This window comes from Schistocerca nitens, chromosome 9 (assembly GCF_023898315.1).
Source record: "Schistocerca nitens isolate TAMUIC-IGC-003100 chromosome 9, iqSchNite1.1, whole genome shotgun sequence".
Taxonomy (NCBI): Eukaryota; Metazoa; Arthropoda; class Insecta; order Orthoptera; family Acrididae; genus Schistocerca; species Schistocerca nitens.
The window spans coordinates 146,434,500-146,461,688 of NC_064622.1; the positions used below are offsets into that span (position 1 = coordinate 146,434,500).

At 53.2% G+C, this 27,189-nt stretch overlaps 59 non-coding genes across 59 annotated transcripts; 39 read left to right on the forward strand and 20 right to left on the reverse strand.

Annotated features, from left to right (window-relative positions):
* The first annotated feature begins 1,330 nt into the window (after positions 1–1,330).
* On the forward strand, positions 1,331–1,402 carry Trnad-guc (transfer RNA aspartic acid (anticodon GUC)). Its single transcript has one exon. It is a non-coding gene; the product is annotated as a tRNA-Asp (tRNA).
* Positions 1,403–1,887: 485 nt separating this feature from the next.
* Positions 1,888–1,960, reverse strand: Trnar-acg (transfer RNA arginine (anticodon ACG)). The gene has a single exon. It is a non-coding gene; the product is annotated as a tRNA-Arg (tRNA).
* A 443-nt stretch (positions 1,961–2,403) lies between these two features.
* On the forward strand, positions 2,404–2,495 carry Trnai-uau (transfer RNA isoleucine (anticodon UAU)). Its single transcript is given in 2 exon segments — positions 2,404–2,441; positions 2,460–2,495. It is a non-coding gene; the product is annotated as a tRNA-Ile (tRNA).
* Positions 2,496–2,583: 88 nt separating this feature from the next.
* Positions 2,584–2,655, forward strand: Trnad-guc (transfer RNA aspartic acid (anticodon GUC)). Its single transcript has one exon. It is a non-coding gene; the product is annotated as a tRNA-Asp (tRNA).
* Positions 2,656–3,249: 594 nt separating this feature from the next.
* Trnar-acg (transfer RNA arginine (anticodon ACG)) lies at positions 3,250–3,322 on the reverse strand. The gene has a single exon. It is a non-coding gene; the product is annotated as a tRNA-Arg (tRNA).
* A 443-nt stretch (positions 3,323–3,765) lies between these two features.
* On the forward strand, positions 3,766–3,857 carry Trnai-uau (transfer RNA isoleucine (anticodon UAU)). The gene is given in 2 exon segments: positions 3,766–3,803; positions 3,822–3,857. It is a non-coding gene; the product is annotated as a tRNA-Ile (tRNA).
* An 88-nt stretch (positions 3,858–3,945) lies between these two features.
* On the forward strand, positions 3,946–4,017 carry Trnad-guc (transfer RNA aspartic acid (anticodon GUC)). The gene has a single exon. It is a non-coding gene; the product is annotated as a tRNA-Asp (tRNA).
* Positions 4,018–4,611: 594 nt separating this feature from the next.
* Positions 4,612–4,684, reverse strand: Trnar-acg (transfer RNA arginine (anticodon ACG)). Its single transcript has one exon. It is a non-coding gene; the product is annotated as a tRNA-Arg (tRNA).
* Positions 4,685–5,127: 443 nt separating this feature from the next.
* Trnai-uau (transfer RNA isoleucine (anticodon UAU)) lies at positions 5,128–5,219 on the forward strand. The gene is given in 2 exon segments: positions 5,128–5,165; positions 5,184–5,219. It is a non-coding gene; the product is annotated as a tRNA-Ile (tRNA).
* Positions 5,220–5,307: 88 nt separating this feature from the next.
* Trnad-guc (transfer RNA aspartic acid (anticodon GUC)) lies at positions 5,308–5,379 on the forward strand. Its single transcript has one exon. It is a non-coding gene; the product is annotated as a tRNA-Asp (tRNA).
* A 594-nt stretch (positions 5,380–5,973) lies between these two features.
* On the reverse strand, positions 5,974–6,046 carry Trnar-acg (transfer RNA arginine (anticodon ACG)). The gene has a single exon. It is a non-coding gene; the product is annotated as a tRNA-Arg (tRNA).
* Positions 6,047–6,489: 443 nt separating this feature from the next.
* On the forward strand, positions 6,490–6,581 carry Trnai-uau (transfer RNA isoleucine (anticodon UAU)). The gene is given in 2 exon segments: positions 6,490–6,527; positions 6,546–6,581. It is a non-coding gene; the product is annotated as a tRNA-Ile (tRNA).
* Positions 6,582–6,669: 88 nt separating this feature from the next.
* Positions 6,670–6,741, forward strand: Trnad-guc (transfer RNA aspartic acid (anticodon GUC)). The gene has a single exon. It is a non-coding gene; the product is annotated as a tRNA-Asp (tRNA).
* A 594-nt stretch (positions 6,742–7,335) lies between these two features.
* Trnar-acg (transfer RNA arginine (anticodon ACG)) lies at positions 7,336–7,408 on the reverse strand. Its single transcript has one exon. It is a non-coding gene; the product is annotated as a tRNA-Arg (tRNA).
* Positions 7,409–7,851: 443 nt separating this feature from the next.
* Positions 7,852–7,943, forward strand: Trnai-uau (transfer RNA isoleucine (anticodon UAU)). Its single transcript is given in 2 exon segments — positions 7,852–7,889; positions 7,908–7,943. It is a non-coding gene; the product is annotated as a tRNA-Ile (tRNA).
* An 88-nt stretch (positions 7,944–8,031) lies between these two features.
* Positions 8,032–8,103, forward strand: Trnad-guc (transfer RNA aspartic acid (anticodon GUC)). The gene has a single exon. It is a non-coding gene; the product is annotated as a tRNA-Asp (tRNA).
* Positions 8,104–8,697: 594 nt separating this feature from the next.
* On the reverse strand, positions 8,698–8,770 carry Trnar-acg (transfer RNA arginine (anticodon ACG)). The gene has a single exon. It is a non-coding gene; the product is annotated as a tRNA-Arg (tRNA).
* Positions 8,771–9,213: 443 nt separating this feature from the next.
* Trnai-uau (transfer RNA isoleucine (anticodon UAU)) lies at positions 9,214–9,305 on the forward strand. The gene is given in 2 exon segments: positions 9,214–9,251; positions 9,270–9,305. It is a non-coding gene; the product is annotated as a tRNA-Ile (tRNA).
* An 88-nt stretch (positions 9,306–9,393) lies between these two features.
* Positions 9,394–9,465, forward strand: Trnad-guc (transfer RNA aspartic acid (anticodon GUC)). The gene has a single exon. It is a non-coding gene; the product is annotated as a tRNA-Asp (tRNA).
* A 594-nt stretch (positions 9,466–10,059) lies between these two features.
* Positions 10,060–10,132, reverse strand: Trnar-acg (transfer RNA arginine (anticodon ACG)). Its single transcript has one exon. It is a non-coding gene; the product is annotated as a tRNA-Arg (tRNA).
* A 443-nt stretch (positions 10,133–10,575) lies between these two features.
* Trnai-uau (transfer RNA isoleucine (anticodon UAU)) lies at positions 10,576–10,667 on the forward strand. Its single transcript is given in 2 exon segments — positions 10,576–10,613; positions 10,632–10,667. It is a non-coding gene; the product is annotated as a tRNA-Ile (tRNA).
* Positions 10,668–10,755: 88 nt separating this feature from the next.
* Trnad-guc (transfer RNA aspartic acid (anticodon GUC)) lies at positions 10,756–10,827 on the forward strand. Its single transcript has one exon. It is a non-coding gene; the product is annotated as a tRNA-Asp (tRNA).
* A 594-nt stretch (positions 10,828–11,421) lies between these two features.
* Trnar-acg (transfer RNA arginine (anticodon ACG)) lies at positions 11,422–11,494 on the reverse strand. The gene has a single exon. It is a non-coding gene; the product is annotated as a tRNA-Arg (tRNA).
* Positions 11,495–11,937: 443 nt separating this feature from the next.
* Positions 11,938–12,029, forward strand: Trnai-uau (transfer RNA isoleucine (anticodon UAU)). Its single transcript is given in 2 exon segments — positions 11,938–11,975; positions 11,994–12,029. It is a non-coding gene; the product is annotated as a tRNA-Ile (tRNA).
* Positions 12,030–12,117: 88 nt separating this feature from the next.
* Positions 12,118–12,189, forward strand: Trnad-guc (transfer RNA aspartic acid (anticodon GUC)). The gene has a single exon. It is a non-coding gene; the product is annotated as a tRNA-Asp (tRNA).
* A 594-nt stretch (positions 12,190–12,783) lies between these two features.
* On the reverse strand, positions 12,784–12,856 carry Trnar-acg (transfer RNA arginine (anticodon ACG)). The gene has a single exon. It is a non-coding gene; the product is annotated as a tRNA-Arg (tRNA).
* Positions 12,857–13,299: 443 nt separating this feature from the next.
* On the forward strand, positions 13,300–13,391 carry Trnai-uau (transfer RNA isoleucine (anticodon UAU)). The gene is given in 2 exon segments: positions 13,300–13,337; positions 13,356–13,391. It is a non-coding gene; the product is annotated as a tRNA-Ile (tRNA).
* An 88-nt stretch (positions 13,392–13,479) lies between these two features.
* Positions 13,480–13,551, forward strand: Trnad-guc (transfer RNA aspartic acid (anticodon GUC)). Its single transcript has one exon. It is a non-coding gene; the product is annotated as a tRNA-Asp (tRNA).
* A 594-nt stretch (positions 13,552–14,145) lies between these two features.
* Positions 14,146–14,218, reverse strand: Trnar-acg (transfer RNA arginine (anticodon ACG)). The gene has a single exon. It is a non-coding gene; the product is annotated as a tRNA-Arg (tRNA).
* Positions 14,219–14,661: 443 nt separating this feature from the next.
* On the forward strand, positions 14,662–14,753 carry Trnai-uau (transfer RNA isoleucine (anticodon UAU)). Its single transcript is given in 2 exon segments — positions 14,662–14,699; positions 14,718–14,753. It is a non-coding gene; the product is annotated as a tRNA-Ile (tRNA).
* An 88-nt stretch (positions 14,754–14,841) lies between these two features.
* On the forward strand, positions 14,842–14,913 carry Trnad-guc (transfer RNA aspartic acid (anticodon GUC)). Its single transcript has one exon. It is a non-coding gene; the product is annotated as a tRNA-Asp (tRNA).
* A 594-nt stretch (positions 14,914–15,507) lies between these two features.
* On the reverse strand, positions 15,508–15,580 carry Trnar-acg (transfer RNA arginine (anticodon ACG)). The gene has a single exon. It is a non-coding gene; the product is annotated as a tRNA-Arg (tRNA).
* Positions 15,581–16,023: 443 nt separating this feature from the next.
* On the forward strand, positions 16,024–16,115 carry Trnai-uau (transfer RNA isoleucine (anticodon UAU)). The gene is given in 2 exon segments: positions 16,024–16,061; positions 16,080–16,115. It is a non-coding gene; the product is annotated as a tRNA-Ile (tRNA).
* An 88-nt stretch (positions 16,116–16,203) lies between these two features.
* Trnad-guc (transfer RNA aspartic acid (anticodon GUC)) lies at positions 16,204–16,275 on the forward strand. Its single transcript has one exon. It is a non-coding gene; the product is annotated as a tRNA-Asp (tRNA).
* A 594-nt stretch (positions 16,276–16,869) lies between these two features.
* Positions 16,870–16,942, reverse strand: Trnar-acg (transfer RNA arginine (anticodon ACG)). The gene has a single exon. It is a non-coding gene; the product is annotated as a tRNA-Arg (tRNA).
* A 443-nt stretch (positions 16,943–17,385) lies between these two features.
* Trnai-uau (transfer RNA isoleucine (anticodon UAU)) lies at positions 17,386–17,477 on the forward strand. The gene is given in 2 exon segments: positions 17,386–17,423; positions 17,442–17,477. It is a non-coding gene; the product is annotated as a tRNA-Ile (tRNA).
* An 88-nt stretch (positions 17,478–17,565) lies between these two features.
* Positions 17,566–17,637, forward strand: Trnad-guc (transfer RNA aspartic acid (anticodon GUC)). The gene has a single exon. It is a non-coding gene; the product is annotated as a tRNA-Asp (tRNA).
* Positions 17,638–18,231: 594 nt separating this feature from the next.
* On the reverse strand, positions 18,232–18,304 carry Trnar-acg (transfer RNA arginine (anticodon ACG)). Its single transcript has one exon. It is a non-coding gene; the product is annotated as a tRNA-Arg (tRNA).
* Positions 18,305–18,747: 443 nt separating this feature from the next.
* Trnai-uau (transfer RNA isoleucine (anticodon UAU)) lies at positions 18,748–18,839 on the forward strand. Its single transcript is given in 2 exon segments — positions 18,748–18,785; positions 18,804–18,839. It is a non-coding gene; the product is annotated as a tRNA-Ile (tRNA).
* An 88-nt stretch (positions 18,840–18,927) lies between these two features.
* On the forward strand, positions 18,928–18,999 carry Trnad-guc (transfer RNA aspartic acid (anticodon GUC)). The gene has a single exon. It is a non-coding gene; the product is annotated as a tRNA-Asp (tRNA).
* A 594-nt stretch (positions 19,000–19,593) lies between these two features.
* Trnar-acg (transfer RNA arginine (anticodon ACG)) lies at positions 19,594–19,666 on the reverse strand. Its single transcript has one exon. It is a non-coding gene; the product is annotated as a tRNA-Arg (tRNA).
* A 443-nt stretch (positions 19,667–20,109) lies between these two features.
* Positions 20,110–20,201, forward strand: Trnai-uau (transfer RNA isoleucine (anticodon UAU)). The gene is given in 2 exon segments: positions 20,110–20,147; positions 20,166–20,201. It is a non-coding gene; the product is annotated as a tRNA-Ile (tRNA).
* Positions 20,202–20,289: 88 nt separating this feature from the next.
* Positions 20,290–20,361, forward strand: Trnad-guc (transfer RNA aspartic acid (anticodon GUC)). Its single transcript has one exon. It is a non-coding gene; the product is annotated as a tRNA-Asp (tRNA).
* Positions 20,362–20,966: 605 nt separating this feature from the next.
* Positions 20,967–21,039, reverse strand: Trnar-acg (transfer RNA arginine (anticodon ACG)). Its single transcript has one exon. It is a non-coding gene; the product is annotated as a tRNA-Arg (tRNA).
* Positions 21,040–21,482: 443 nt separating this feature from the next.
* Positions 21,483–21,574, forward strand: Trnai-uau (transfer RNA isoleucine (anticodon UAU)). The gene is given in 2 exon segments: positions 21,483–21,520; positions 21,539–21,574. It is a non-coding gene; the product is annotated as a tRNA-Ile (tRNA).
* Positions 21,575–21,662: 88 nt separating this feature from the next.
* Trnad-guc (transfer RNA aspartic acid (anticodon GUC)) lies at positions 21,663–21,734 on the forward strand. The gene has a single exon. It is a non-coding gene; the product is annotated as a tRNA-Asp (tRNA).
* A 594-nt stretch (positions 21,735–22,328) lies between these two features.
* Positions 22,329–22,401, reverse strand: Trnar-acg (transfer RNA arginine (anticodon ACG)). The gene has a single exon. It is a non-coding gene; the product is annotated as a tRNA-Arg (tRNA).
* Positions 22,402–22,844: 443 nt separating this feature from the next.
* Trnai-uau (transfer RNA isoleucine (anticodon UAU)) lies at positions 22,845–22,936 on the forward strand. Its single transcript is given in 2 exon segments — positions 22,845–22,882; positions 22,901–22,936. It is a non-coding gene; the product is annotated as a tRNA-Ile (tRNA).
* Positions 22,937–23,024: 88 nt separating this feature from the next.
* Positions 23,025–23,096, forward strand: Trnad-guc (transfer RNA aspartic acid (anticodon GUC)). The gene has a single exon. It is a non-coding gene; the product is annotated as a tRNA-Asp (tRNA).
* A 594-nt stretch (positions 23,097–23,690) lies between these two features.
* On the reverse strand, positions 23,691–23,763 carry Trnar-acg (transfer RNA arginine (anticodon ACG)). Its single transcript has one exon. It is a non-coding gene; the product is annotated as a tRNA-Arg (tRNA).
* A 443-nt stretch (positions 23,764–24,206) lies between these two features.
* Positions 24,207–24,298, forward strand: Trnai-uau (transfer RNA isoleucine (anticodon UAU)). Its single transcript is given in 2 exon segments — positions 24,207–24,244; positions 24,263–24,298. It is a non-coding gene; the product is annotated as a tRNA-Ile (tRNA).
* An 88-nt stretch (positions 24,299–24,386) lies between these two features.
* Trnad-guc (transfer RNA aspartic acid (anticodon GUC)) lies at positions 24,387–24,458 on the forward strand. Its single transcript has one exon. It is a non-coding gene; the product is annotated as a tRNA-Asp (tRNA).
* A 233-nt stretch (positions 24,459–24,691) lies between these two features.
* Positions 24,692–24,763, reverse strand: Trnam-cau (transfer RNA methionine (anticodon CAU)). Its single transcript has one exon. It is a non-coding gene; the product is annotated as a tRNA-Met (tRNA).
* A 283-nt stretch (positions 24,764–25,046) lies between these two features.
* Positions 25,047–25,119, reverse strand: Trnar-acg (transfer RNA arginine (anticodon ACG)). The gene has a single exon. It is a non-coding gene; the product is annotated as a tRNA-Arg (tRNA).
* Positions 25,120–25,562: 443 nt separating this feature from the next.
* On the forward strand, positions 25,563–25,654 carry Trnai-uau (transfer RNA isoleucine (anticodon UAU)). Its single transcript is given in 2 exon segments — positions 25,563–25,600; positions 25,619–25,654. It is a non-coding gene; the product is annotated as a tRNA-Ile (tRNA).
* An 88-nt stretch (positions 25,655–25,742) lies between these two features.
* On the forward strand, positions 25,743–25,814 carry Trnad-guc (transfer RNA aspartic acid (anticodon GUC)). The gene has a single exon. It is a non-coding gene; the product is annotated as a tRNA-Asp (tRNA).
* A 594-nt stretch (positions 25,815–26,408) lies between these two features.
* Trnar-acg (transfer RNA arginine (anticodon ACG)) lies at positions 26,409–26,481 on the reverse strand. The gene has a single exon. It is a non-coding gene; the product is annotated as a tRNA-Arg (tRNA).
* A 443-nt stretch (positions 26,482–26,924) lies between these two features.
* Trnai-uau (transfer RNA isoleucine (anticodon UAU)) lies at positions 26,925–27,016 on the forward strand. The gene is given in 2 exon segments: positions 26,925–26,962; positions 26,981–27,016. It is a non-coding gene; the product is annotated as a tRNA-Ile (tRNA).
* An 88-nt stretch (positions 27,017–27,104) lies between these two features.
* Trnad-guc (transfer RNA aspartic acid (anticodon GUC)) lies at positions 27,105–27,176 on the forward strand. Its single transcript has one exon. It is a non-coding gene; the product is annotated as a tRNA-Asp (tRNA).
* Positions 27,177–27,189: the final 13 nt, after the last annotated feature.

The following is a 27,189-nucleotide window of genomic DNA, read 5'->3' on the forward strand; positions in this document are numbered from 1 at the left end:
AAAGGCAAATGACTATTAGTGGTACTGGGTACCATCTGATATGCATCATGTGGTGGCTTACGGAGTATGTATTAGGTGTAGATTGTTCCTTCTGTTATGCCTTAGCTAGCTACCTTATCTGTCCTCGTAAAAATATCCTCATATATTCTATGCATTTGTGTACTGAACTAATTATTTTCGTTGTTTTATAATGACCAATCCTACGCCATTATTGGATGATCCCTGGCTGAATAAATGAATAGTTCAATTGACACACTTGTAACTCTTATTCTTTTTTTGTCTGCTTTTCTGTGAAATAACTTGACACTGTGTTTGTTCTTCTGGGAAAGTATCTCTGATTTCAATGTAACTACTTGAAAGTTTATTTTTAAGAGAGCTTACAATACTAAAAACTGCTTTTGAATATCTAAAATGAAGGGGAATTTTATCAAACCCGTTTTGGGAGGCTTTTCTTTGAAATGTATAAGCTGTCTGTTCAAGAGGAGTTCAAATCTAAGTTATCATTTGTAAGACAGAAAAATGTTTCAATTAAGCGAAGTGTCAGATACGTCATCGACTCACAGCCAAACTGTCAATCACCAGACTAACCTAGACCTCATGTTACACTTCAAATCAGTCAACAGAAACAACTTTCTAAAAAAAATTAAATTTTTACTGTTCTATTCTCTCTCTTGTCAATGCTCACTTGACATCAGATGCCACATCAACATTGTGTTACGGTATCCAACAGCTCAGGTGAAGCAAAGTTTTCTGCAGGTTTGATGCTGTCTTTGGTCACTTTGTTAAGAATCTTTAAAGAAATTTCATTATTATTTTATTCATTTCCTTGATTTGTTTTTATGGTTTCATTTTTCTTACTATATTGCTACTACTTATTAACTTGTTGCTGGAGGAGCTTACCTTTTCCTTGAAAGTACACACATTTTGGCTCTGATGACATTTCTTGACTTCTACAGTACAGACTGTAGTGTTATCCAACTCTTTCATCAACCACATCATTTGATGTCACGTAATCTTTTATTATCACAAGGTAGTGCCTCACAGCTTCTAAATATTTGAAGAATGTATTGATTAGTGCCAGAACCTACACAAATACTTTCGCATTACAGTGACTACCATTAACTGAGAGCAGAGAGCTGTAGCCCCAGTGGCGCAATTGGTTAGCGCACGGTAGCCGTGAGCAATGCCGGGGTTGTGACATCGAGCCTCACCTGGGGCATACTTTTATTTCGTAGCAGCTGACTCTGAAAGCATCGGGACGCGAGAGTTGAGATGTATCACCTGCTTGAGAAACATAAGTGTGCGTGCATTATAGTCACCGATCGCGTGTTCCTCGGTAGTATAGTGGTTAGTATCCCCGCCTGTCACGCGGGAGACCGGGGTTCGATTCCCCGCCGGGGAGGTGCGATTTTTATATCGCGAAAGTTGCACGCGTGGCCCGAAAGGACATTAACGTTGCGATCAAGGAATGTAGTTACTGCAAAATCGTAAGAAAGTCTGCGTCTTAGGAAGTGTTTCTCGCATTCTTCACACGACGTCGTCGTTTCACGACTTACAGGGGTTGCTGTTGACGCTGAACCAGCTCACCCCAGGCTTAATGATCGAGCTCGAGGCACCCAAGAAAAAGAATAATTTTAGCAGAGCGTGGTTTCGATCCACGGACCTCTGCCTCTGGGTTATGGGCCCAGCACGCTTCCACTGCGCCACTCTGCTGCGTGGAGCCGTCCGCGCTCCTCGACTTTGCTCGACTGACGCTTGCACGAAGCGATATTTACCGCAATCGTCTCGAGATGCAGCTGCGAGATGCTCAGGATTAACATTGCACTCCACGAAGGTGGAGACATTCGAATCCACTGCCTAGCTACGCGCCCGCAACTAACAAAATGCCGACCCTGCCAGGATTCGAACCTGGAATCTTCTGATCCGTAGTCAGACGCGTTATCCGTTGCGCCACAGGGCCACTGTTTGCGTTTTCTACCACGAGGCGGGTGCACATGGCAAAGCAACGTGTTCTCCGTGGCTCGGCAACTGCATGTCGTCCACTGACAACGGCGGCGCGGCCACTCTGGTCTTGCGCACTCTGCAGGGAGCTGCCAAGGAAGGCACCTCTCCTCCAGCTGCTCGGCCACGGTGCGCCTGCACGGCTTAGAGCTTGCCACACATCTGCCCTCGCTGTTGGACAGGTAGCAGAAGGCAAGGCGCGCGTTTTTCTGCATTTTTTTCGGCGAGGACAAGCGGTTGATATGCTTGTAAGTGTAGCATATGAAGCAAGAATCGAATGAGGCATTCGTAGACAGGTGCTAAATTCGCAGTATGGCCGCAGGTGACGATCTTATGACGGGTGTGCAGCCACAACAGGTTGGCAGCAAAGTGAGTATCGCTAACTGAAAGCTCTCTGCTGTAGCCCCAGTGGCGCAATTGGTTAGCGCACGGTACTTATAAGGCAGTAGCCGTGAGCAATGCCGGGGTTGTGAGTTCGAGCCTCACCTGGGGCATACTTTTATTTCGTAGCAGCTGACTCTGAAATGTATCACCTGCTTGAGAAACATAAGTGTGCGTGCATTATAGTCACCGATCGCGTGTTCCTCGGTAGTATAGTGGTTAGTATCCCCGCCTGTCACGCGGGAGACCGGGGTTCGATTCCCCGCCGGGGAGGTGCGATTTTTATATCGCGAAAGTTGCACGCGTGGCCCGAAAGGACATTAACGTTGCGATCAAGGAATGTAGTTACTGCAAAATCGTAAGAAAGTCTGCGTCTTAGGAAGTGTTTCTCGCATTCTTCACACGACGTCGTCGTTTCACGACTTACAGGGGTTGCTGTTGACGCTGAACCAGCTCACCCCAGGCTTAATGATCGAGCTCGAGGCACCCAAGAAAAAGAATAATTTTAGCAGAGCGTGGTTTCGATCCACGGACCTCTGCCTCTGGGTTATGGGCCCAGCACGCTTCCACTGCGCCACTCTGCTGCGTGGAGCCGTCCGCGCTCTTCGGAGCGTGACATGGGACACTTGGAAAGCGTTGTCTGCGTCGGTTTCCCGCGCCTACCGTTTAATTAAGTGCGTAACATCTCTCAGCTTGACTTGTGTCGACTTTGCTCGACTGACGCTACGCTGACGCTTGCACGAAGCGATATTTACCGCAATCGTCTCGAGATGCAGCTGCGAGATGCTCAGGATTAACATTGCACTCCACGAAGGTGGAGACATTCGAATCCACTGCCTAGCTACGCGCCCGCAACTAACAAAATGCCGACCCTGCCAGGATTCGAACCTGGAATCTTCTGATCCGTAGTCAGACGCGTTATCCGTTGCGCCACAGGGCCACTGTTTGCGTTTTCTACCACGAGGCGGGTGCACATCGCAAAGCAACGTGTTCTCCGTGGCTCGGCAACTGCATGTCGTCCACTGACAACGGCGGCGCGGCCACTCTGGTCTTGCGCACTCTGCAGGGAGCTGCCAAGGAAGGCACCTCTCCTCCAGCTGCTCGGCCACGGTGCGCCTGCACGGCTTAGAGCTTGCCACACATCTGCCCTCGCTGTTGGACAGGTAGCAGAAGGCAAGGCGCGCGTTTTTCTGCATTTTTTTCGGCGAGGACAAGCGGTTGATATGCTTGTAAGTGTAGCATATGAAGCAAGAATCGAATGAGGCATTCGTAGACAGGTGCTAAATTCGCAGTATGGCCGCAGGTGACGATCTTATGACGGGTGTGCAGCCACAACAGGTTGGCAGCAAAGTGAGTATCGCTAACTGAAAGCTCTCTGCTGTATCCCCAGTGGCGCAATTGGTTAGCGCACGGTACTTATAAGGCAGTAGCCGTGAGCAATGCCGGGGTTGTGAGTTCGAGCCTCACCTGGGGCATACTTTTATTTCGTAGCAGCTGACTCTGAAATGTATCACCTGCTTGAGAAACATAAGTGTGCGTGCATTATAGTCACCGATCGCGTGTTCCTCGGTAGTATAGTGGTTAGTATCCCCGCCTGTCACGCGGGAGACCGGGGTTCGATTCCCCGCCGGGGAGGTGCGATTTTTATATCGCGAAAGTTGCACGCGTGGCCCGAAAGGACATTAACGTTGCGATCAAGGAATGTAGTTACTGCAAAATCGTAAGAAAGTCTGCGTCTTAGGAAGTGTTTCTCGCATTCTTCACACGACGTCGTCGTTTCACGACTTACAGGGGTTGCTGTTGACGCTGAACCAGCTCACCCCAGGCTTAATGATCGAGCTCGAGGCACCCAAGAAAAAGAATAATTTTAGCAGAGCGTGGTTTCGATCCACGGACCTCTGCCTCTGGGTTATGGGCCCAGCACGCTTCCACTGCGCCACTCTGCTGCGTGGAGCCGTCCGCGCTCTTCGGAGCGTGACATGGGACACTTGGAAAGCGTTGTCTGCGTCGGTTTCCCGCGCCTACCGTTTAATTAAGTGCGTAACATCTCTCAGCTTGACTTGTGTCGACTTTGCTCGACTGACGCTACGCTGACGCTTGCACGAAGCGATATTTACCGCAATCGTCTCGAGATGCAGCTGCGAGATGCTCAGGATTAACATTGCACTCCACGAAGGTGGAGACATTCGAATCCACTGCCTAGCTACGCGCCCGCAACTAACAAAATGCCGACCCTGCCAGGATTCGAACCTGGAATCTTCTGATCCGTAGTCAGACGCGTTATCCGTTGCGCCACAGGGCCACTGTTTGCGTTTTCTACCACGAGGCGGGTGCACATCGCAAAGCAACGTGTTCTCCGTGGCTCGGCAACTGCATGTCGTCCACTGACAACGGCGGCGCGGCCACTCTGGTCTTGCGCACTCTGCAGGGAGCTGCCAAGGAAGGCACCTCTCCTCCAGCTGCTCGGCCACGGTGCGCCTGCACGGCTTAGAGCTTGCCACACATCTGCCCTCGCTGTTGGACAGGTAGCAGAAGGCAAGGCGCGCGTTTTTCTGCATTTTTTTCGGCGAGGACAAGCGGTTGATATGCTTGTAAGTGTAGCATATGAAGCAAGAATCGAATGAGGCATTCGTAGACAGGTGCTAAATTCGCAGTATGGCCGCAGGTGACGATCTTATGACGGGTGTGCAGCCACAACAGGTTGGCAGCAAAGTGAGTATCGCTAACTGAAAGCTCTCTGCTGTATCCCCAGTGGCGCAATTGGTTAGCGCACGGTACTTATAAGGCAGTAGCCGTGAGCAATGCCGGGGTTGTGAGTTCGAGCCTCACCTGGGGCATACTTTTATTTCGTAGCAGCTGACTCTGAAATGTATCACCTGCTTGAGAAACATAAGTGTGCGTGCATTATAGTCACCGATCGCGTGTTCCTCGGTAGTATAGTGGTTAGTATCCCCGCCTGTCACGCGGGAGACCGGGGTTCGATTCCCCGCCGGGGAGGTGCGATTTTTATATCGCGAAAGTTGCACGCGTGGCCCGAAAGGACATTAACGTTGCGATCAAGGAATGTAGTTACTGCAAAATCGTAAGAAAGTCTGCGTCTTAGGAAGTGTTTCTCGCATTCTTCACACGACGTCGTCGTTTCACGACTTACAGGGGTTGCTGTTGACGCTGAACCAGCTCACCCCAGGCTTAATGATCGAGCTCGAGGCACCCAAGAAAAAGAATAATTTTAGCAGAGCGTGGTTTCGATCCACGGACCTCTGCCTCTGGGTTATGGGCCCAGCACGCTTCCACTGCGCCACTCTGCTGCGTGGAGCCGTCCGCGCTCTTCGGAGCGTGACATGGGACACTTGGAAAGCGTTGTCTGCGTCGGTTTCCCGCGCCTACCGTTTAATTAAGTGCGTAACATCTCTCAGCTTGACTTGTCTCGACTTTGCTCGACTGACGCTACGCTGACGCTTGCACGAAGCGATATTTACCGCAATCGTCTCGAGATGCAGCTGCGAGATGCTCAGGATTAACATTGCACTCCACGAAGGTGGAGACATTCGAATCCACTGCCTAGCTACGCGCCCGCAACTAACAAAATGCCGACCCTGCCAGGATTCGAACCTGGAATCTTCTGATCCGTAGTCAGACGCGTTATCCGTTGCGCCACAGGGCCACTGTTTGCGTTTTCTACCACGAGGCGGGTGCACATCGCAAAGCAACGTGTTCTCCGTGGCTCGGCAACTGCATGTCGTCCACTGACAACGGCGGCGCGGCCACTCTGGTCTTGCGCACTCTGCAGGGAGCTGCCAAGGAAGGCACCTCTCCTCCAGCTGCTCGGCCACGGTGCGCCTGCACGGCTTAGAGCTTGCCACACATCTGCCCTCGCTGTTGGACAGGTAGCAGAAGGCAAGGCGCGCGTTTTTCTGCATTTTTTTCGGCGAGGACAAGCGGTTGATATGCTTGTAAGTGTAGCATATGAAGCAAGAATCGAATGAGGCATTCGTAGACAGGTGCTAAATTCGCAGTATGGCCGCAGGTGACGATCTTATGACGGGTGTGCAGCCACAACAGGTTGGCAGCAAAGTGAGTATCGCTAACTGAAAGCTCTCTGCTGTATCCCCAGTGGCGCAATTGGTTAGCGCACGGTACTTATAAGGCAGTAGCCGTGAGCAATGCCGGGGTTGTGAGTTCGAGCCTCACCTGGGGCATACTTTTATTTCGTAGCAGCTGACTCTGAAATGTATCACCTGCTTGAGAAACATAAGTGTGCGTGCATTATAGTCACCGATCGCGTGTTCCTCGGTAGTATAGTGGTTAGTATCCCCGCCTGTCACGCGGGAGACCGGGGTTCGATTCCCCGCCGGGGAGGTGCGATTTTTATATCGCGAAAGTTGCACGCGTGGCCCGAAAGGACATTAACGTTGCGATCAAGGAATGTAGTTACTGCAAAATCGTAAGAAAGTCTGCGTCTTAGGAAGTGTTTCTCGCATTCTTCACACGACGTCGTCGTTTCACGACTTACAGGGGTTGCTGTTGACGCTGAACCAGCTCACCCCAGGCTTAATGATCGAGCTCGAGGCACCCAAGAAAAAGAATAATTTTAGCAGAGCGTGGTTTCGATCCACGGACCTCTGCCTCTGGGTTATGGGCCCAGCACGCTTCCACTGCGCCACTCTGCTGCGTGGAGCCGTCCGCGCTCTTCGGTGCGTGACATGGGACACTTGGAAAGCGTTGTCTGCGTCGGTTTCCCACGCCTACCGTTTAATTAAGTGCGTAACATCTCTCAGCTTGACTTGTCTCGACTTTGCTCGACTGACGCTACGCTGACGCTTGCACGAAGCGATATTTACCGCAATCGTCTCGAGATGCAGCTGCGAGATGCTCAGGATTAACATTGCACTCCACGAAGGTGGAGACATTCGAATCCACTGCCTAGCTACGCGCCCGCAACTAACAAAATGCCGACCCTGCCAGGATTCGAACCTGGAATCTTCTGATCCGTAGTCAGACGCGTTATCCGTTGCGCCACAGGGCCACTGTTTGCGTTTTCTACCACGAGGCGGGTGCACATCGCAAAGCAACGTGTTCTCCGTGGCTCGGCAACTGCATGTCGTCCACTGACAACGGCGGCGCGGCCACTCTGGTCTTGCGCACTCTGCAGGGAGCTGCCAAGGAAGGCACCTCTCCTCCAGCTGCTCGGCCACGGTGCGCCTGCACGGCTTAGAGCTTGCCACACATCTGCCCTCGCTGTTGGACAGGTAGCAGAAGGCAAGGCGCGCGTTTTTCTGCATTTTTTTCGGCGAGGACAAGCGGTTGATATGCTTGTAAGTGTAGCATATGAAGCAAGAATCGAATGAGGCATTCGTAGACAGGTGCTAAATTCGCAGTATGGCCGCAGGTGACGATCTTATGACGGGTGTGCAGCCACAACAGGTTGGCAGCAAAGTGAGTATCGCTAACTGAAAGCTCTCTGCTGTATCCCCAGTGGCGCAATTGGTTAGCGCACGGTACTTATAAGGCAGTAGCCGTGAGCAATGCCGGGGTTGTGAGTTCGAGCCTCACCTGGGGCATACTTTTATTTCGTAGCAGCTGACTCTGAAATGTATCACCTGCTTGAGAAACATAAGTGTGCGTGCATTATAGTCACCGATCGCGTGTTCCTCGGTAGTATAGTGGTTAGTATCCCCGCCTGTCACGCGGGAGACCGGGGTTCGATTCCCCGCCGGGGAGGTGCGATTTTTATATCGCGAAAGTTGCACGCGTGGCCCGAAAGGACATTAACGTTGCGATCAAGGAATGTAGTTACTGCAAAATCGTAAGAAAGTCTGCGTCTTAGGAAGTGTTTCTCGCATTCTTCACACGACGTCGTCGTTTCACGACTTACAGGGGTTGCTGTTGACGCTGAACCAGCTCACCCCAGGCTTAATGATCGAGCTCGAGGCACCCAAGAAAAAGAATAATTTTAGCAGAGCGTGGTTTCGATCCACGGACCTCTGCCTCTGGGTTATGGGCCCAGCACGCTTCCACTGCGCCACTCTGCTGCGTGGAGCCGTCCGCGCTCTTCGGTGCGTGACATGGGACACTTGGAAAGCGTTGTCTGCGTCGGTTTCCCGCGCCTACCGTTTAATTAAGTGCGTAACATCTCTCAGCTTGACTTGTCTCGACTTTGCTCGACTGACGCTACGCTGACGCTTGCACGAAGCGATATTTACCGCAATCGTCTCGAGATGCAGCTGCGAGATGCTCAGGATTAACATTGCACTCCACGAAGGTGGAGACATTCGAATCCACTGCCTAGCTACGCGCCCGCAACTAACAAAATGCCGACCCTGCCAGGATTCGAACCTGGAATCTTCTGATCCGTAGTCAGACGCGTTATCCGTTGCGCCAGAGGGCCACTGTTTGCGTTTTCTACCACGAGGCGGGTGCACATCGCAAAGCAACGTGTTCTCCGTGGCTCGGCAACTGCATGTCGTCCACTGACAACGGCGGCGCGGCCACTCTGGTCTTGCGCACTCTGCAGGGAGCTGCCAAGGAAGGCACCTCTCCTCCAGCTGCTCGGCCACGGTGCGCCTGCACGGCTTAGAGCTTGCCACACATCTGCCCTCGCTGTTGGACAGGTAGCAGAAGGCAAGGCGCGCGTTTTTCTGCATTTTTTTCGGCGAGGACAAGCGGTTGATATGCTTGTAAGTGTAGCATATGAAGCAAGAATCGAATGAGGCATTCGTAGACAGGTGCTAAATTCGCAGTATGGCCGCAGGTGACGATCTTATGACGGGTGTGCAGCCACAACAGGTTGGCAGCAAAGTGAGTATCGCTAACTGAAAGCTCTCTGCTGTATCCCCAGTGGCGCAATTGGTTAGCGCACGGTACTTATAAGGCAGTAGCCGTGAGCAATGCCGGGGTTGTGAGTTCGAGCCTCACCTGGGGCATACTTTTATTTCGTAGCAGCTGACTCTGAAATGTATCACCTGCTTGAGAAACATAAGTGTGCGTGCATTATAGTCACCGATCGCGTGTTCCTCGGTAGTATAGTGGTTAGTATCCCCGCCTGTCACGCGGGAGACCGGGGTTCGATTCCCCGCCGGGGAGGTGCGATTTTTATATCGCGAAAGTTGCACGCGTGGCCCGAAAGGACATTAACGTTGCGATCAAGGAATGTAGTTACTGCAAAATCGTAAGAAAGTCTGCGTCTTAGGAAGTGTTTCTCGCATTCTTCACACGACGTCGTCGTTTCACGACTTACAGGGGTTGCTGTTGACGCTGAACCAGCTCACCCCAGGCTTAATGATCGAGCTCGAGGCACCCAAGAAAAAGAATAATTTTAGCAGAGCGTGGTTTCGATCCACGGACCTCTGCCTCTGGGTTATGGGCCCAGCACGCTTCCACTGCGCCACTCTGCTGCGTGGAGCCGTCCGCGCTCTTCGGAGCGTGACATGGGACACTTGGAAAGCGTTGTCTGCGTCGGTTTCCCGCGCCTACCGTTTAATTAAGTGCGTAACATCTCTCAGCTTGACTTGTGTCGACTTTGCTCGACTGACGCTACGCTGACGCTTGCACGAAGCGATATTTACCGCAATCGTCTCGAGATGCAGCTGCGAGATGCTCAGGATTAACATTGCACTCCACGAAGGTGGAGACATTCGAATCCACTGCCTAGCTACGCGCCCGCAACTAACAAAATGCCGACCCTGCCAGGATTCGAACCTGGAATCTTCTGATCCGTAGTCAGACGCGTTATCCGTTGCGCCACAGGGCCACTGTTTGCGTTTTCTACCACGAGGCGGGTGCACATCGCAAAGCAACGTGTTCTCCGTGGCTCGGCAACTGCATGTCGTCCACTGAGAACGGCGGCGCGGCCACTCTGGTCTTGCGCACTCTGCAGGGAGCTGCCAAGGAAGGCACCTCTCCTCCAGCTGCTCGGCCACGGTGCGCCTGCACGGCTTAGAGCTTGCCACACATCTGCCCTCGCTGTTGGACAGGTAGCAGAAGGCAAGGCGCGCGTTTTTCTGCATTTTTTTCGGCGAGGACAAGCGGTTGATATGCTTGTAAGTGTAGCATATGAAGCAAGAATCGAATGAGGCATTCGTAGACAGGTGCTAAATTCGCAGTATGGCCGCAGGTGACGATCTTATGACGGGTGTGCAGCCACAACAGGTTGGCAGCAAAGTGAGTATCGCTAACTGAAAGCTCTCTGCTGTATCCCCAGTGGCGCAATTGGTTAGCGCACGGTACTTATAAGGCAGTAGCCGTGAGCAATGCCGGGGTTGTGAGTTCGAGCCTCACCTGGGGCATACTTTTATTTCGTAGCAGCTGACTCTGAAATGTATCACCTGCTTGAGAAACATAAGTGTGCGTGCATTATAGTCACCGATCGCGTGTTCCTCGGTAGTATAGTGGTTAGTATCCCCGCCTGTCACGCGGGAGACCGGGGTTCGATTCCCCGCCGGGGAGGTGCGATTTTTATATCGCGAAAGTTGCACGCGTGGCCCGAAAGGACATTAACGTTGCGATCAAGGAATGTAGTTACTGCAAAATCGTAAGAAAGTCTGCGTCTTAGGAAGTGTTTCTCGCATTCTTCACACGACGTCGTCGTTTCACGACTTACAGGGGTTGCTGTTGACGCTGAACCAGCTCACCCCAGGCTTAATGATCGAGCTCGAGGCACCCAAGAAAAAGAATAATTTTAGCAGAGCGTGGTTTCGATCCACGGACCTCTGCCTCTGGGTTATGGGCCCAGCACGCTTCCACTGCGCCACTCTGCTGCGTGGAGCCGTCCGCGCTCTTCGGAGCGTGACATGGGACACTTGGAAAGCGTTGTCTGCGTCGGTTTCCCGCGCCTACCGTTTAATTAAGTGCGTAACATCTCTCAGCTTGACTTGTGTCGACTTTGCTCGACTGACGCTACGCTGACGCTTGCACGAAGCGATATTTACCGCAATCGTCTCGAGATGCAGCTGCGAGATGCTCAGGATTAACATTGCACTCCACGAAGGTGGAGACATTCGAATCCACTGCCTAGCTACGCGCCCGCAACTAACAAAATGCCGACCCTGCCAGGATTCGAACCTGGAATCTTCTGATCCGTAGTCAGACGCGTTATCCGTTGCGCCACAGGGCCACTGTTTGCGTTTTCTACCACGAGGCGGGTGCACATCGCAAAGCAACGTGTTCTCCGTGGCTCGGCAACTGCATGTCGTCCACTGACAACGGCGGCGCGGCCACTCTGGTCTTGCGCACTCTGCAGGGAGCTGCCAAGGAAGGCACCTCTCCTCCAGCTGCTCGGCCACGGTGCGCCTGCACGGCTTAGAGCTTGCCACACATCTGCCCTCGCTGTTGGACAGGTAGCAGAAGGCAAGGCGCGCGTTTTTCTGCATTTTTTTCGGCGAGGACAAGCGGTTGATATGCTTGTAAGTGTAGCATATGAAGCAAGAATCGAATGAGGCATTCGTAGACAGGTGCTAAATTCGCAGTATGGCCGCAGGTGACGATCTTATGACGGGTGTGCAGCCACAACAGGTTGGCAGCAAAGTGAGTATCGCTAACTGAAAGCTCTCTGCTGTATCCCCAGTGGCGCAATTGGTTAGCGCACGGTACTTATAAGGCAGTAGCCGTGAGCAATGCCGGGGTTGTGAGTTCGAGCCTCACCTGGGGCATACTTTTATTTCGTAGCAGCTGACTCTGAAATGTATCACCTGCTTGAGAAACATAAGTGTGCGTGCATTATAGTCACCGATCGCGTGTTCCTCGGTAGTATAGTGGTTAGTATCCCCGCCTGTCACGCGGGAGACCGGGGTTCGATTCCCCGCCGGGGAGGTGCGATTTTTATATCGCGAAAGTTGCACGCGTGGCCCGAAAGGACATTAACGTTGCGATCAAGGAATGTAGTTACTGCAAAATCGTAAGAAAGTCTGCGTCTTAGGAAGTGTTTCTCGCATTCTTCACACGACGTCGTCGTTTCACGACTTACAGGGGTTGCTGTTGACGCTGAACCAGCTCACCCCAGGCTTAATGATCGAGCTCGAGGCACCCAAGAAAAAGAATAATTTTAGCAGAGCGTGGTTTCGATCCACGGACCTCTGCCTCTGGGTTATGGGCCCAGCACGCTTCCACTGCGCCACTCTGCTGCGTGGAGCCGTCCGCGCTCTTCGGAGCGTGACATGGGACACTTGGAAAGCGTTGTCTGCGTCGGTTTCCCGCGCCTACCGTTTAATTAAGTGCGTAACATCTCTCAGCTTGACTTGTCTCGACTTTGCTCGACTGACGCTACGCTGACGCTTGCACGAAGCGATATTTACCGCAATCGTCTCGAGATGCAGCTGCGAGATGCTCAGGATTAACATTGCACTCCACGAAGGTGGAGACATTCGAATCCACTGCCTAGCTACGCGCCCGCAACTAACAAAATGCCGACCCTGCCAGGATTCGAACCTGGAATCTTCTGATCCGTAGTCAGACGCGTTATCCGTTGCGCCACAGGGCCACTGTTTGCGTTTTCTACCACGAGGCGGGTGCACATCGCAAAGCAACGTGTTCTCCGTGGCTCGGCAACTGCATGTCGTCCACTGACAACGGCGGCGCGGCCACTCTGGTCTTGCGCACTCTGCAGGGAGCTGCCAAGGAAGGCACCTCTCCTCCAGCTGCTCGGCCACGGTGCGCCTGCACGGCTTAGAGCTTGCCACACATCTGCCCTCGCTGTTGGACAGGTAGCAGAAGGCAAGGCGCGCGTTTTTCTGCATTTTTTTCGGCGAGGACAAGCGGTTGATATGCTTGTAAGTGTAGCATATGAAGCAAGAATCGAATGAGGCATTCGTAGACAGGTGCTAAATTCGCAGTATGGCCGCAGGTGACGATCTTATGACGGGTGTGCAGCCACAACAGGTTGGCAGCAAAGTGAGTATCGCTAACTGAAAGCTCTCTGCTGTATCCCCAGTGGCGCAATTGGTTAGCGCACGGTACTTATAAGGCAGTAGCCGTGAGCAATGCCGGGGTTGTGAGTTCGAGCCTCACCTGGGGCATACTTTTATTTCGTAGCAGCTGACTCTGAAATGTATCACCTGCTTGAGAAACATAAGTGTGCGTGCATTATAGTCACCGATCGCGTGTTCCTCGGTAGTATAGTGGTTAGTATCCCCGCCTGTCACGCGGGAGACCGGGGTTCGATTCCCCGCCGGGGAGGTGCGATTTTTATATCGCGAAAGTTGCACGCGTGGCCCGAAAGGACATTAACGTTGCGATCAAGGAATGTAGTTACTGCAAAATCGTAAGAAAGTCTGCGTCTTAGGAAGTGTTTCTCGCATTCTTCACACGACGTCGTCGTTTCACGACTTACAGGGGTTGCTGTTGACGCTGAACCAGCTCACCCCAGGCTTAATGATCGAGCTCGAGGCACCCAAGAAAAAGAATAATTTTAGCAGAGCGTGGTTTCGATCCACGGACCTCTGCCTCTGGGTTATGGGCCCAGCACGCTTCCACTGCGCCACTCTGCTGCGTGGAGCCGTCCGCGCTCTTCGGTGCGTGACATGGGACACTTGGAAAGCGTTGTCTGCGTCGGTTTCCCGCGCCTACCGTTTAATTAAGTGCGTAACATCTCTCAGCTTGACTTGTCTCGACTTTGCTCGACTGACGCTACGCTGACGCTTGCACGAAGCGATATTTACCGCAATCGTCTCGAGATGCAGCTGCGAGATGCTCAGGATTAACATTGCACTCCACGAAGGTGGAGACATTCGAATCCACTGCCTAGCTACGCGCCCGCAACTAACAAAATGCCGACCCTGCCAGGATTCGAACCTGGAATCTTCTGATCCGTAGTCAGACGCGTTATCCGTTGCGCCACAGGGCCACTGTTTGCGTTTTCTACCACGAGGCGGGTGCACATCGCAAAGCAACGTGTTCTCCGTGGCTCGGCAACTGCATGTCGTCCACTGACAACGGCGGCGCGGCCACTCTGGTCTTGCGCACTCTGCAGGGAGCTGCCAAGGAAGGCACCTCTCCTCCAGCTGCTCGGCCACGGTGCGCCTGCACGGCTTAGAGCTTGCCACACATCTGCCCTCGCTGTTGGACAGGTAGCAGAAGGCAAGGCGCGCGTTTTTCTGCATTTTTTTCGGCGAGGACAAGCGGTTGATATGCTTGTAAGTGTAGCATATGAAGCAAGAATCGAATGAGGCATTCGTAGACAGGTGCTAAATTCGCAGTATGGCCGCAGGTGACGATCTTATGACGGGTGTGCAGCCACAACAGGTTGGCAGCAAAGTGAGTATCGCTAACTGAAAGCTCTCTGCTGTATCCCCAGTGGCGCAATTGGTTAGCGCACGGTACTTATAAGGCAGTAGCCGTGAGCAATGCCGGGGTTGTGAGTTCGAGCCTCACCTGGGGCATACTTTTATTTCGTAGCAGCTGACTCTGAAATGTATCACCTGCTTGAGAAACATAAGTGTGCGTGCATTATAGTCACCGATCGCGTGTTCCTCGGTAGTATAGTGGTTAGTATCCCCGCCTGTCACGCGGGAGACCGGGGTTCGATTCCCCGCCGGGGAGGTGCGATTTTTATATCGCGAAAGTTGCACGCGTGGCCCGAAAGGACATTAACGTTGCGATCAAGGAATGTAGTTACTGCAAAATCGTAAGAAAGTCTGCGTCTTAGGAAGTGTTTCTCGCATTCTTCACACGACGTCGTCGTTTCACGACTTACAGGGGTTGCTGTTGACGCTGAACCAGCTCACCCCAGGCTTAATGATCGAGCTCGAGGCACCCAAGAAAAAGAATAATTTTAGCAGAGCGTGGTTTCGATCCACGGACCTCTGCCTCTGGGTTATGGGCCCAGCACGCTTCCACTGCGCCACTCTGCTGCGTGGAGCCGTCCGCGCTCTTCGGAGCGTGACATGGGACACTTGGAAAGCGTTGTCTGCGTCGGTTTCCCGCGCCTACCGTTTAATTAAGTGCGTAACATCTCTCAGCTTGACTTGTCTCGACTTTGCTCGACTGACGCTACGCTGACGCTTGCACGAAGCGATATTTACCGCAATCGTCTCGAGATGCAGCTGCGAGATGCTCAGGATTAACATTGCACTCCACGAAGGTGGAGACATTCGAATCCACTGCCTAGCTACGCGCCCGCAACTAACAAAATGCCGACCCTGCCAGGATTCGAACCTGGAATCTTCTGATCCGTAGTCAGACGCGTTATCCGTTGCGCCAGAGGGCCACTGTTTGCGTTTTCTACCACGAGGCGGGTGCACATCGCAAAGCAACGTGTTCTCCGTGGCTCGGCAACTGCATGTCGTCCACTGACAACGGCGGCGCGGCCACTCTGGTCTTGCGCACTCTGCAGGGAGCTGCCAAGGAAGGCACCTCTCCTCCAGCTGCTCGGCCACGGTGCGCCTGCACGGCTTAGAGCTTGCCACACATCTGCCCTCGCTGTTGGACAGGTAGCAGAAGGCAAGGCGCGCGTTTTTCTGCATTTTTTTCGGCGAGGACAAGCGGTTGATATGCTTGTAAGTGTAGCATATGAAGCAAGAATCGAATGAGGCATTCGTAGACAGGTGCTAAATTCGCAGTATGGCCGCAGGTGACGATCTTATGACGGGTGTGCAGCCACAACAGGTTGGCAGCAAAGTGAGTATCGCTAACTGAAAGCTCTCTGCTGTATCCCCAGTGGCGCAATTGGTTAGCGCACGGTACTTATAAGGCAGTAGCCGTGAGCAATGCCGGGGTTGTGAGTTCGAGCCTCACCTGGGGCATACTTTTATTTCGTAGCAGCTGACTCTGAAATGTATCACCTGCTTGAGAAACATAAGTGTGCGTGCATTATAGTCACCGATCGCGTGTTCCTCGGTAGTATAGTGGTTAGTATCCCCGCCTGTCACGCGGGAGACCGGGGTTCGATTCCCCGCCGGGGAGGTGCGATTTTTATATCGCGAAAGTTGCACGCGTGGCCCGAAAGGACATTAACGTTGCGATCAAGGAATGTAGTTACTGCAAAATCGTAAGAAAGTCTGCGTCTTAGGAAGTGTTTCTCGCATTCTTCACACGACGTCGTCGTTTCACGACTTACAGGGGTTGCTGTTGACGCTGAACCAGCTCACCCCAGGCTTAATGATCGAGCTCGAGGCACCCAAGAAAAAGAATAATTTTAGCAGAGCGTGGTTTCGATCCACGGACCTCTGCCTCTGGGTTATGGGCCCAGCACGCTTCCACTGCGCCACTCTGCTGCGTGGAGCCGTCCGCGCTCTTCGGTGCGTGACATGGGACACTTGGAAAGCGTTGTCTGCGTCGGTTTCCCGCGCCTACCGTTTAATTAAGTGCGTAACATCTCTCAGCTTGACTTGTCTCGACTTTGCTCGACTGACGCTACGCTGACGCTTGCACGAAGCGATATTTACCGCAATCGTCTCGAGATGCAGCTGCGAGATGCTCAGGATTAACATTGCACTCCACGAAGGTGGAGACATTCGAATCCACTGCCTAGCTACGCGCCCGCAACTAACAAAATGCCGACCCTGCCAGGATTCGAACCTGGAATCTTCTGATCCGTAGTCAGACGCGTTATCCGTTGCGCCACAGGGCCACTGTTTGCGTTTTCTACCACGAGGCGGGTGCACATCGCAAAGCAACGTGTTCTCCGTGGCTCGGCAACTGCATGTCGTCCACTGACAACGGCGGCGCGGCCACTCTGGTCTTGCGCACTCTGCAGGGAGCTGCCAAGGAAGGCACCTCTCCTCCAGCTGCTCGGCCACGGTGCGCCTGCACGGCTTAGAGCTTGCCACACATCTGCCCTCGCTGTTGGACAGGTAGCAGAAGGCAAGGCGCGCGTTTTTCTGCATTTTTTTCGGCGAGGACAAGCGGTTGATATGCTTGTAAGTGTAGCATATGAAGCAAGAATCGAATGAGGCATTCGTAGACAGGTGCTAAATTCGCAGTATGGCCGCAGGTGACGATCTTATGACGGGTGTGCAGCCACAACAGGTTGGCAGCAAAGTGAGTATCGCTAACTGAAAGCTCTCTGCTGTATCCCCAGTGGCGCAATTGGTTAGCGCACGGTACTTATAAGGCAGTAGCCGTGAGCAATGCCGGGGTTGTGAGTTCGAGCCTCACCTGGGGCATACTTTTATTTCGTAGCAGCTGACTCTGAAATGTATCACCTGCTTGAGAAACATAAGTGTGCGTGCATTATAGTCACCGATCGCGTGTTCCTCGGTAGTATAGTGGTTAGTATCCCCGCCTGTCACGCGGGAGACCGGGGTTCGATTCCCCGCCGGGGAGGTGCGATTTTTATATCGCGAAAGTTGCACGCGTGGCCCGAAAGGACATTAACGTTGCGATCAAGGAATGTAGTTACTGCAAAATCGTAAGAAAGTCTGCGTCTTAGGAAGTGTTTCTCGCATTCTTCACACGACGTCGTCGTTTCACGACTTACAGGGGTTGCTGTTGACGCTGAACCAGCTCACCCCAGGCTTAATGATCGAGCTCGAGGCACCCAAGAAAAAGAATAATTTTAGCAGAGCGTGGTTTCGATCCACGGACCTCTGCCTCTGGGTTATGGGCCCAGCACGCTTCCACTGCGCCACTCTGCTGCGTGGAGCCGTCCGCGCTCTTCGGAGCGTGACATGGGACACTTGGAAAGCGTTGTCTGCGTCGGTTTCCCGCGCCTACCGTTTAATTAAGTGCGTAACATCTCTCAGCTTGACTTGTCTCGACTTTGCTCGACTGACGCTACGCTGACGCTTGCACGAAGCGATATTTACCGCAATCGTCTCGAGATGCAGCTGCGAGATGCTCAGGATTAACATTGCACTCCACGAAGGTGGAGACATTCGAATCCACTGCCTAGCTACGCGCCCGCAACTAACAAAATGCCGACCCTGCCAGGATTCGAACCTGGAATCTTCTGATCCGTAGTCAGACGCGTTATCCGTTGCGCCACAGGGCCACTGTTTGCGTTTTCTACCACGAGGCGGGTGCACATCGCAAAGCAACGTGTTCTCCGTGGCTCGGCAACTGCATGTCGTCCACTGACAACGGCGGCGCGGCCACTCTGGTCTTGCGCACTCTGCAGGGAGCTGCCAAGGAAGGCACCTCTCCTCCAGCTGCTCGGCCACGGTGCGCCTGCACGGCTTAGAGCTTGCCACACATCTGCCCTCGCTGTTGGACAGGTAGCAGAAGGCAAGGCGCGCGTTTTTCTGCATTTTTTTCGGCGAGGACAAGCGGTTGATATGCTTGTAAGTGTAGCATATGAAGCAAGAATCGAATGAGGCATTCGTAGACAGGTGCTAAATTCGCAGTATGGCCGCAGGTGACGATCTTATGACGGGTGTGCAGCCACAACAGGTTGGCAGCAAAGTGAGTATCGCTAACTGAAAGCTCTCTGCTGTATCCCCAGTGGCGCAATTGGTTAGCGCACGGTACTTATAAGGCAGTAGCCGTGAGCAATGCCGGGGTTGTGAGTTCGAGCCTCACCTGGGGCATACTTTTATTTCGTAGCAGCTGACTCTGAAATGTATCACCTGCTTGAGAAACATAAGTGTGCGTGCATTATAGTCACCGATCGCGTGTTCCTCGGTAGTATAGTGGTTAGTATCCCCGCCTGTCACGCGGGAGACCGGGGTTCGATTCCCCGCCGGGGAGGTGCGATTTTTATATCGCGAAAGTTGCACGCGTGGCCCGAAAGGACATTAACGTTGCGATCAAGGAATGTAGTTACTGCAAAATCGTAAGAAAGTCTGCGTCTTAGGAAGTGTTTCTCGCATTCTTCACACGACGTCGTCGTTTCACGACTTACAGGGGTTGCTGTTGACGCTGAACCAGCTCACCCCAGGCTTAATGATCGAGCTCGAGGCACCCAAGAAAAAGAATAATTTTAGCAGAGCGTGGTTTCGATCCACGGACCTCTGCCTCTGGGTTATGGGCCCAGCACGCTTCCACTGCGCCACTCTGCTGCGTGGAGCCGTCCGCGCTCTTCGGTGCGTGACATGGGACACTTGGAAAGCGTTGTCTGCGTCGGTTTCCCGCGCCTACCGTTTAATTAAGTGCGTAACATCTCTCAGCTTGACTTGTCTCGACTTTGCTCGACTGACGCTACGCTGACGCTTGCACGAAGCGATATTTACCGCAATCGTCTCGAGATGCAGCTGCGAGATGCTCAGGATTAACATTGCACTCCACGAAGGTGGAGACATTCGAATCCACTGCCTAGCTACGCGCCCGCAACTAACAAAATGCCGACCCTGCCAGGATTCGAACCTGGAATCTTCTGATCCGTAGTCAGACGCGTTATCCGTTGCGCCACAGGGCCACTGTTTGCGTTTTCTACCACGAGGCGGGTGCACATCGCAAAGCAACGTGTTCTCCGTGGCTCGGCAACTGCATGTCGTCCACTGACAACGGCGGCGCGGCCACTCTGGTCTTGCGCACTCTGCAGGGAGCTGCCAAGGAAGGCACCTCTCCTCCAGCTGCTCGGCCACGGTGCGCCTGCACGGCTTAGAGCTTGCCACACATCTGCCCTCGCTGTTGGACAGGTAGCAGAAGGCAAGGCGCGCGTTTTTCTGCATTTTTTTCGGCGAGGACAAGCGGTTGATATGCTTGTAAGTGTAGCATATGAAGCAAGAATCGAATGAGGCATTCGTAGACAGGTGCTAAATTCGCAGTATGGCCGCAGGTGACGATCTTATGACGGGTGTGCAGCCACAACAGGTTGGCAGCAAAGTGAGTATCGCTAACTGAAAGCTCTCTGCTGTATCCCCAGTGGCGCAATTGGTTAGCGCACGGTACTTATAAGGCAGTAGCCGTGAGCAATGCCGGGGTTGTGAGTTCGAGCCTCACCTGGGGCATACTTTTATTTCGTAGCAGCTGACTCTGAAATGTATCACCTGCTTGAGAAACATAAGTGTGCGTGCATTATAGTCACCGATCGCGTGTTCCTCGGTAGTATAGTGGTTAGTATCCCCGCCTGTCACGCGGGAGACCGGGGTTCGATTCCCCGCCGGGGAGGTGCGATTTTTATATCGCGAAAGTTGCACGCGTGGCCCGAAAGGACATTAACGTTGCGATCAAGGAATGTAGTTACTGCAAAATCGTAAGAAAGTCTGCGTCTTAGGAAGTGTTTCTCGCATTCTTCACACGACGTCGTCGTTTCACGACTTACAGGGGTTGCTGTTGACGCTGAACCAGCTCACCCCAGGCTTAATGATCGAGCTCGAGGCACCCAAGAAAAAGAATAATTTTAGCAGAGCGTGGTTTCGATCCACGGACCTCTGCCTCTGGGTTATGGGCCCAGCACGCTTCCACTGCGCCACTCTGCTGCGTGGAGCCGTCCGCGCTCTTCGGAGCGTGACATGGGACACTTGGAAAGCGTTGTCTGCGTCGGTTTCCCGCGCCTACCGTTTAATTAAGTGCGTAACATCTCTCAGCTTGACTTGTGTCGACTTTGCTCGACTGACGCTACGCTGACGCTACGCTGACGCTTGCACGAAGCGATATTTACCGCAATCGTCTCGAGATGCAGCTGCGAGATGCTCAGGATTAACATTGCACTCCACGAAGGTGGAGACATTCGAATCCACTGCCTAGCTACGCGCCCGCAACTAACAAAATGCCGACCCTGCCAGGATTCGAACCTGGAATCTTCTGATCCGTAGTCAGACGCGTTATCCGTTGCGCCACAGGGCCACTGTTTGCGTTTTCTACCACGAGGCGGGTGCACATCGCAAAGCAACGTGTTCTCCGTGGCTCGGCAACTGCATGTCGTCCACTGACAACGGCGGCGCGGCCACTCTGGTCTTGCGCACTCTGCAGGGAGCTGCCAAGGAAGGCACCTCTCCTCCAGCTGCTCGGCCACGGTGCGCCTGCACGGCTTAGAGCTTGCCACACATCTGCCCTCGCTGTTGGACAGGTAGCAGAAGGCAAGGCGCGCGTTTTTCTGCATTTTTTTCGGCGAGGACAAGCGGTTGATATGCTTGTAAGTGTAGCATATGAAGCAAGAATCGAATGAGGCATTCGTAGACAGGTGCTAAATTCGCAGTATGGCCGCAGGTGACGATCTTATGACGGGTGTGCAGCCACAACAGGTTGGCAGCAAAGTGAGTATCGCTAACTGAAAGCTCTCTGCTGTATCCCCAGTGGCGCAATTGGTTAGCGCACGGTAGTTATAAGGCAGTAGCCGTGAGCAATGCCGGGGTTGTGAGTTCGAGCCTCACCTGGGGCATACTTTTATTTCGTAGCAGCTGACTCTGAAATGTATCACCTGCTTGAGAAACATAAGTGTGCGTGCATTATAGTCACCGATCGCGTGTTCCTCGGTAGTATAGTGGTTAGTATCCCCGCCTGTCACGCGGGAGACCGGGGTTCGATTCCCCGCCGGGGAGGTGCGATTTTTATATCGCGAAAGTTGCACGCGTGGCCCGAAAGGACATTAACGTTGCGATCAAGGAATGTAGTTACTGCAAAATCGTAAGAAAGTCTGCGTCTTAGGAAGTGTTTCTCGCATTCTTCACACGACGTCGTCGTTTCACGACTTACAGGGGTTGCTGTTGACGCTGAACCAGCTCACCCCAGGCTTAATGATCGAGCTCGAGGCACCCAAGAAAAAGAATAATTTTAGCAGAGCGTGGTTTCGATCCACGGACCTCTGCCTCTGGGTTATGGGCCCAGCACGCTTCCACTGCGCCACTCTGCTGCGTGGAGCCGTCCGCGCTCTTCGGAGCGTGACATGGGACACTTGGAAAGCGTTGTCTGCGTCGGTTTCCCGCGCCTACCGTTTAATTAAGTGCGTAACATCTCTCAGCTTGACTTGTCTCGACTTTGCTCGACTGACGCTACGCTGACGCTTGCACGAAGCGATATTTACCGCAATCGTCTCGAGATGCAGCTGCGAGATGCTCAGGATTAACATTGCACTCCACGAAGGTGGAGACATTCGAATCCACTGCCTAGCTACGCGCCCGCAACTAACAAAATGCCGACCCTGCCAGGATTCGAACCTGGAATCTTCTGATCCGTAGTCAGACGCGTTATCCGTTGCGCCACAGGGCCACTGTTTGCGTTTTCTACCACGAGGCGGGTGCACATCGCAAAGCAACGTGTTCTCCGTGGCTCGGCAACTGCATGTCGTCCACTGACAACGGCGGCGCGGCCACTCTGGTCTTGCGCACTCTGCAGGGAGCTGCCAAGGAAGGCACCTCTCCTCCAGCTGCTCGGCCACGGTGCGCCTGCACGGCTTAGAGCTTGCCACACATCTGCCCTCGCTGTTGGACAGGTAGCAGAAGGCAAGGCGCGCGTTTTTCTGCATTTTTTTCGGCGAGGACAAGCGGTTGATATGCTTGTAAGTGTAGCATATGAAGCAAGAATCGAATGAGGCATTCGTAGACAGGTGCTAAATTCGCAGTATGGCCGCAGGTGACGATCTTATGACGGGTGTGCAGCCACAACAGGTTGGCAGCAAAGTGAGTATCGCTAACTGAAAGCTCTCTGCTGTATCCCCAGTGGCGCAATTGGTTAGCGCACGGTACTTATAAGGCAGTAGCCGTGAGCAATGCCGGGGTTGTGAGTTCGAGCCTCACCTGGGGCATACTTTTATTTCGTAGCAGCTGACTCTGAAATGTATCACCTGCTTGAGAAACATAAGTGTGCGTGCATTATAGTCACCGATCGCGTGTTCCTCGGTAGTATAGTGGTTAGTATCCCCGCCTGTCACGCGGGAGACCGGGGTTCGATTCCCCGCCGGGGAGGTGCGATTTTTATATCGCGAAAGTTGCACGCGTGGCCCGAAAGGACATTAACGTTGCGATCAAGGAATGTAGTTACTGCAAAATCGTAAGAAAGTCTGCGTCTTAGGAAGTGTTTCTCGCATTCTTCACACGACGTCGTCGTTTCACGACTTACAGGGGTTGCTGTTGACGCTGAACCAGCTCACCCCAGGCTTAATGATCGAGCTCGAGGCACCCAAGAAAAAGAATAATTTTAGCAGAGCGTGGTTTCGATCCACGGACCTCTGCCTCTGGGTTATGGGCCCAGCACGCTTCCACTGCGCCACTCTGCTGCGTGGAGCCGTCCGCGCTCTTCGGTGCGTGACATGGGACACTTGGAAAGCGTTGTCTGCGTCGGTTTCCCACGCCTACCGTTTAATTAAGTGCGTAACATCTCTCAGCTTGACTTGTCTCGACTTTGCTCGACTGACGCTACGCTGACGCTTGCACGAAGCGATATTTACCGCAATCGTCTCGAGATGCAGCTGCGAGATGCTCAGGATTAACATTGCACTCCACGAAGGTGGAGACATTCGAATCCACTGCCTAGCTACGCGCCCGCAACTAACAAAATGCCGACCCTGCCAGGATTCGAACCTGGAATCTTCTGATCCGTAGTCAGACGCGTTATCCGTTGCGCCACAGGGCCACTGTTTGCGTTTTCTACCACGAGGCGGGTGCACATCGCAAAGCAACGTGTTCTCCGTGGCTCGGCAACTGCATGTCGTCCACTGACAACGGCGGCGCGGCCACTCTGGTCTTGCGCACTCTGCAGGGAGCTGCCAAGGAAGGCACCTCTCCTCCAGCTGCTCGGCCACGGTGCGCCTGCACGGCTTAGAGCTTGCCACACATCTGCCCTCGCTGTTGGACAGGTAGCAGAAGGCAAGGCGCGCGTTTTTCTGCATTTTTTTCGGCGAGGACAAGCGGTTGATATGCTTGTAAGTGTAGCATATGAAGCAAGAATCGAATGAGGCATTCGTAGACAGGTGCTAAATTCGCAGTATGGCCGCAGGTGACGATCTTATGACGGGTGTGCAGCCACAACAGGTTGGCAGCAAAGTGAGTATCGCTAACTGAAAGCTCTCTGCTGTATCCCCAGTGGCGCAATTGGTTAGCGCACGGTACTTATAAGGCAGTAGCCGTGAGCAATGCCGGGGTTGTGAGTTCGAGCCTCACCTGGGGCATACTTTTATTTCGTAGCAGCTGACTCTGAAATGTATCACCTGCTTGAGAAACATAAGTGTGCGTGCATTATAGTCACCGATCGCGTGTTCCTCGGTAGTATAGTGGTTAGTATCCCCGCCTGTCACGCGGGAGACCGGGGTTCGATTCCCCGCCGGGGAGGTGCGATTTTTATATCGCGAAAGTTGCACGCGTGGCCCGAAAGGACATTAACGTTGCGATCAAGGAATGTAGTTACTGCAAAATCGTAAGAAAGTCTGCGTCTTAGGAAGTGTTTCTCGCATTCTTCACACGACGTCGTCGTTTCACGACTTACAGGGGTTGCTGTTGACGCTGAACCAGCTCACCCCAGGCTTAATGATCGAGCTCGAGGCACCCAAGAAAAAGAATAATTTTAGCAGAGCGTGGTTTCGATCCACGGACCTCTGGGTTATGGGCCCAGCACGCTTCCACTGCGCCACTCTGCTGCGTGGAGCCGTCCGCGCTCTTCGGTGCGTGACATGGGACACTTGGAAAGCGTTGTCTGCGTCGGTTTCCCGCGCCTACCGTTTAATTAAGTGCGTAACATCTCTCAGCTTGACTTGTCTCGACTTTGCTCGACTGACGCTACGCTGACGCTTGCACGAAGCGATATTTACCGCAATCGTCTCGAGATGCAGCTGCGAGATGCTCAGGATTAACATTGCACTCCACGAAGGTGGAGACATTCGAATCCACTGCCTAGCTACGCGCCCGCAACTAACAAAATGCCGACCCTGCCAGGATTCGAACCTGGAATCTTCTGATCCGTAGTCAGACGCGTTATCCGTTGCGCCACAGGGCCACTGTTTGCGTTTTCTACCACGAGGCGGGTGCACATCGCAAAGCAACGTGTTCTCCGTGGCTCGGCAACTGCATGTCGTCCACTGACAACGGCGGCGCGGCCACTCTGGTCTTGCGCACTCTGCAGGGAGCTGCCAAGGAAGGCACCTCTCCTCCAGCTGCTCGGCCACGGTGCGCCTGCACGGCTTAGAGCTTGCCACACATCTGCCCTCGCTGTTGGACAGGTAGCAGAAGGCAAGGCGCGCGTTTTTCTGCATTTTTTTCGGCGAGGACAAGCGGTTGATATGCTTGTAAGTGTAGCATATGAAGCAAGAATCGAATGAGGCATTCGTAGACAGGTGCTAAATTCGCAGTATGGCCGCAGGTGACGATCTTATGACGGGTGTGCAGCCACAACAGGTTGGCAGCAAAGTGAGTATCGCTAACTGAAAGCTCTCTGCTGTATCCCCAGTGGCGCAATTGGTTAGCGCACGGTACTTATAAGGCAGTAGCCGTGAGCAATGCCGGGGTTGTGAGTTCGAGCCTCACCTGGGGCATACTTTTATTTCGTAGCAGCTGACTCTGAAATGTATCACCTGCTTGAGAAACATAAGTGTGCGTGCATTATAGTCACCGATCGCGTGTTCCTCGGTAGTATAGTGGTTAGTATCCCCGCCTGTCACGCGGGAGACCGGGGTTCGATTCCCCGCCGGGGAGGTGCGATTTTTATATCGCGAAAGTTGCACGCGTGGCCCGAAAGGACATTAACGTTGCGATCAAGGAATGTAGTTACTGCAAAATCGTAAGAAAGTCTGCGTCTTAGGAAGTGTTTCTCGCATTCTTCACACGACGTCGTCGTTTCACGACTTACAGGGGTTGCTGTTGACGCTGAACCAGCTCACCCCAGGCTTAATGATCGAGCTCGAGGCACCCAAGAAAAAGAATAATTTTAGCAGAGCGTGGTTTCGATCCACGGACCTCTGCCTCTGGGTTATGGGCCCAGCACGCTTCCACTGCGCCACTCTGCTGCGTGGAGCCGTCCGCGCTCTTCGGAGCGTGACATGGGACACTTGGAAAGCGTTGTCTGCGTCGGTTTCCCGCGCCTACCGTTTAATTAAGTGCGTAACATCTCTCAGCTTGACTTGTGTCGACTTTGCTCGACTGACGCTACGCTGACGCTTGCACGAAGCGATATTTACCGCAATCGTCTCGAGATGCAGCTGCGAGATGCTCAGGATTAACATTGCACTCCACGAAGGTGGAGACATTCGAATCCACTGCCTAGCTACGCGCCCGCAACTAACAAAATGCCGACCCTGCCAGGATTCGAACCTGGAATCTTCTGATCCGTAGTCAGACGCGTTATCCGTTGCGCCACAGGGCCACTGTTTGCGTTTTCTACCACGAGGCGGGTGCACATCGCAAAGCAACGTGTTCTCCGTGGCTCGGCAACTGCATGTCGTCCACTGAGAACGGCGGCGCGGCCACTCTGGTCTTGCGCACTCTGCAGGGAGCTGCCAAGGAAGGCACCTCTCCTCCAGCTGCTCGGCCACGGTGCGCCTGCACGGCTTAGAGCTTGCCACACATCTGCCCTCGCTGTTGGACAGGTAGCAGAAGGCAAGGCGCGCGTTTTTCTGCATTTTTTTCGGCGAGGACAAGCGGTTGATATGCTTGTAAGTGTAGCATATGAAGCAAGAATCGAATGAGGCATTCGTAGACAGGTGCTAAATTCGCAGTATGGCCGCAGGTGACGATCTTATGACGGGTGTGCAGCCACAACAGGTTGGCAGCAAAGTGAGTATCGCTAACTGAAAGCTCTCTGCTGTATCCCCAGTGGCGCAATTGGTTAGCGCACGGTACTTATAAGGCAGTAGCCGTGAGCAATGCCGGGGTTGTGAGTTCGAGCCTCACCTGGGGCATACTTTTATTTCGTAGCAGCTGACTCTGAAATGTATCACCTGCTTGAGAAACATAAGTGTGCGTGCATTATAGTCACCGATCGCGTGTTCCTCGGTAGTATAGTGGTTAGTATCCCCGCCTGTCACGCGGGAGACCGGGGTTCGATTCCCCGCCGGGGAGGTGCGATTTTTAT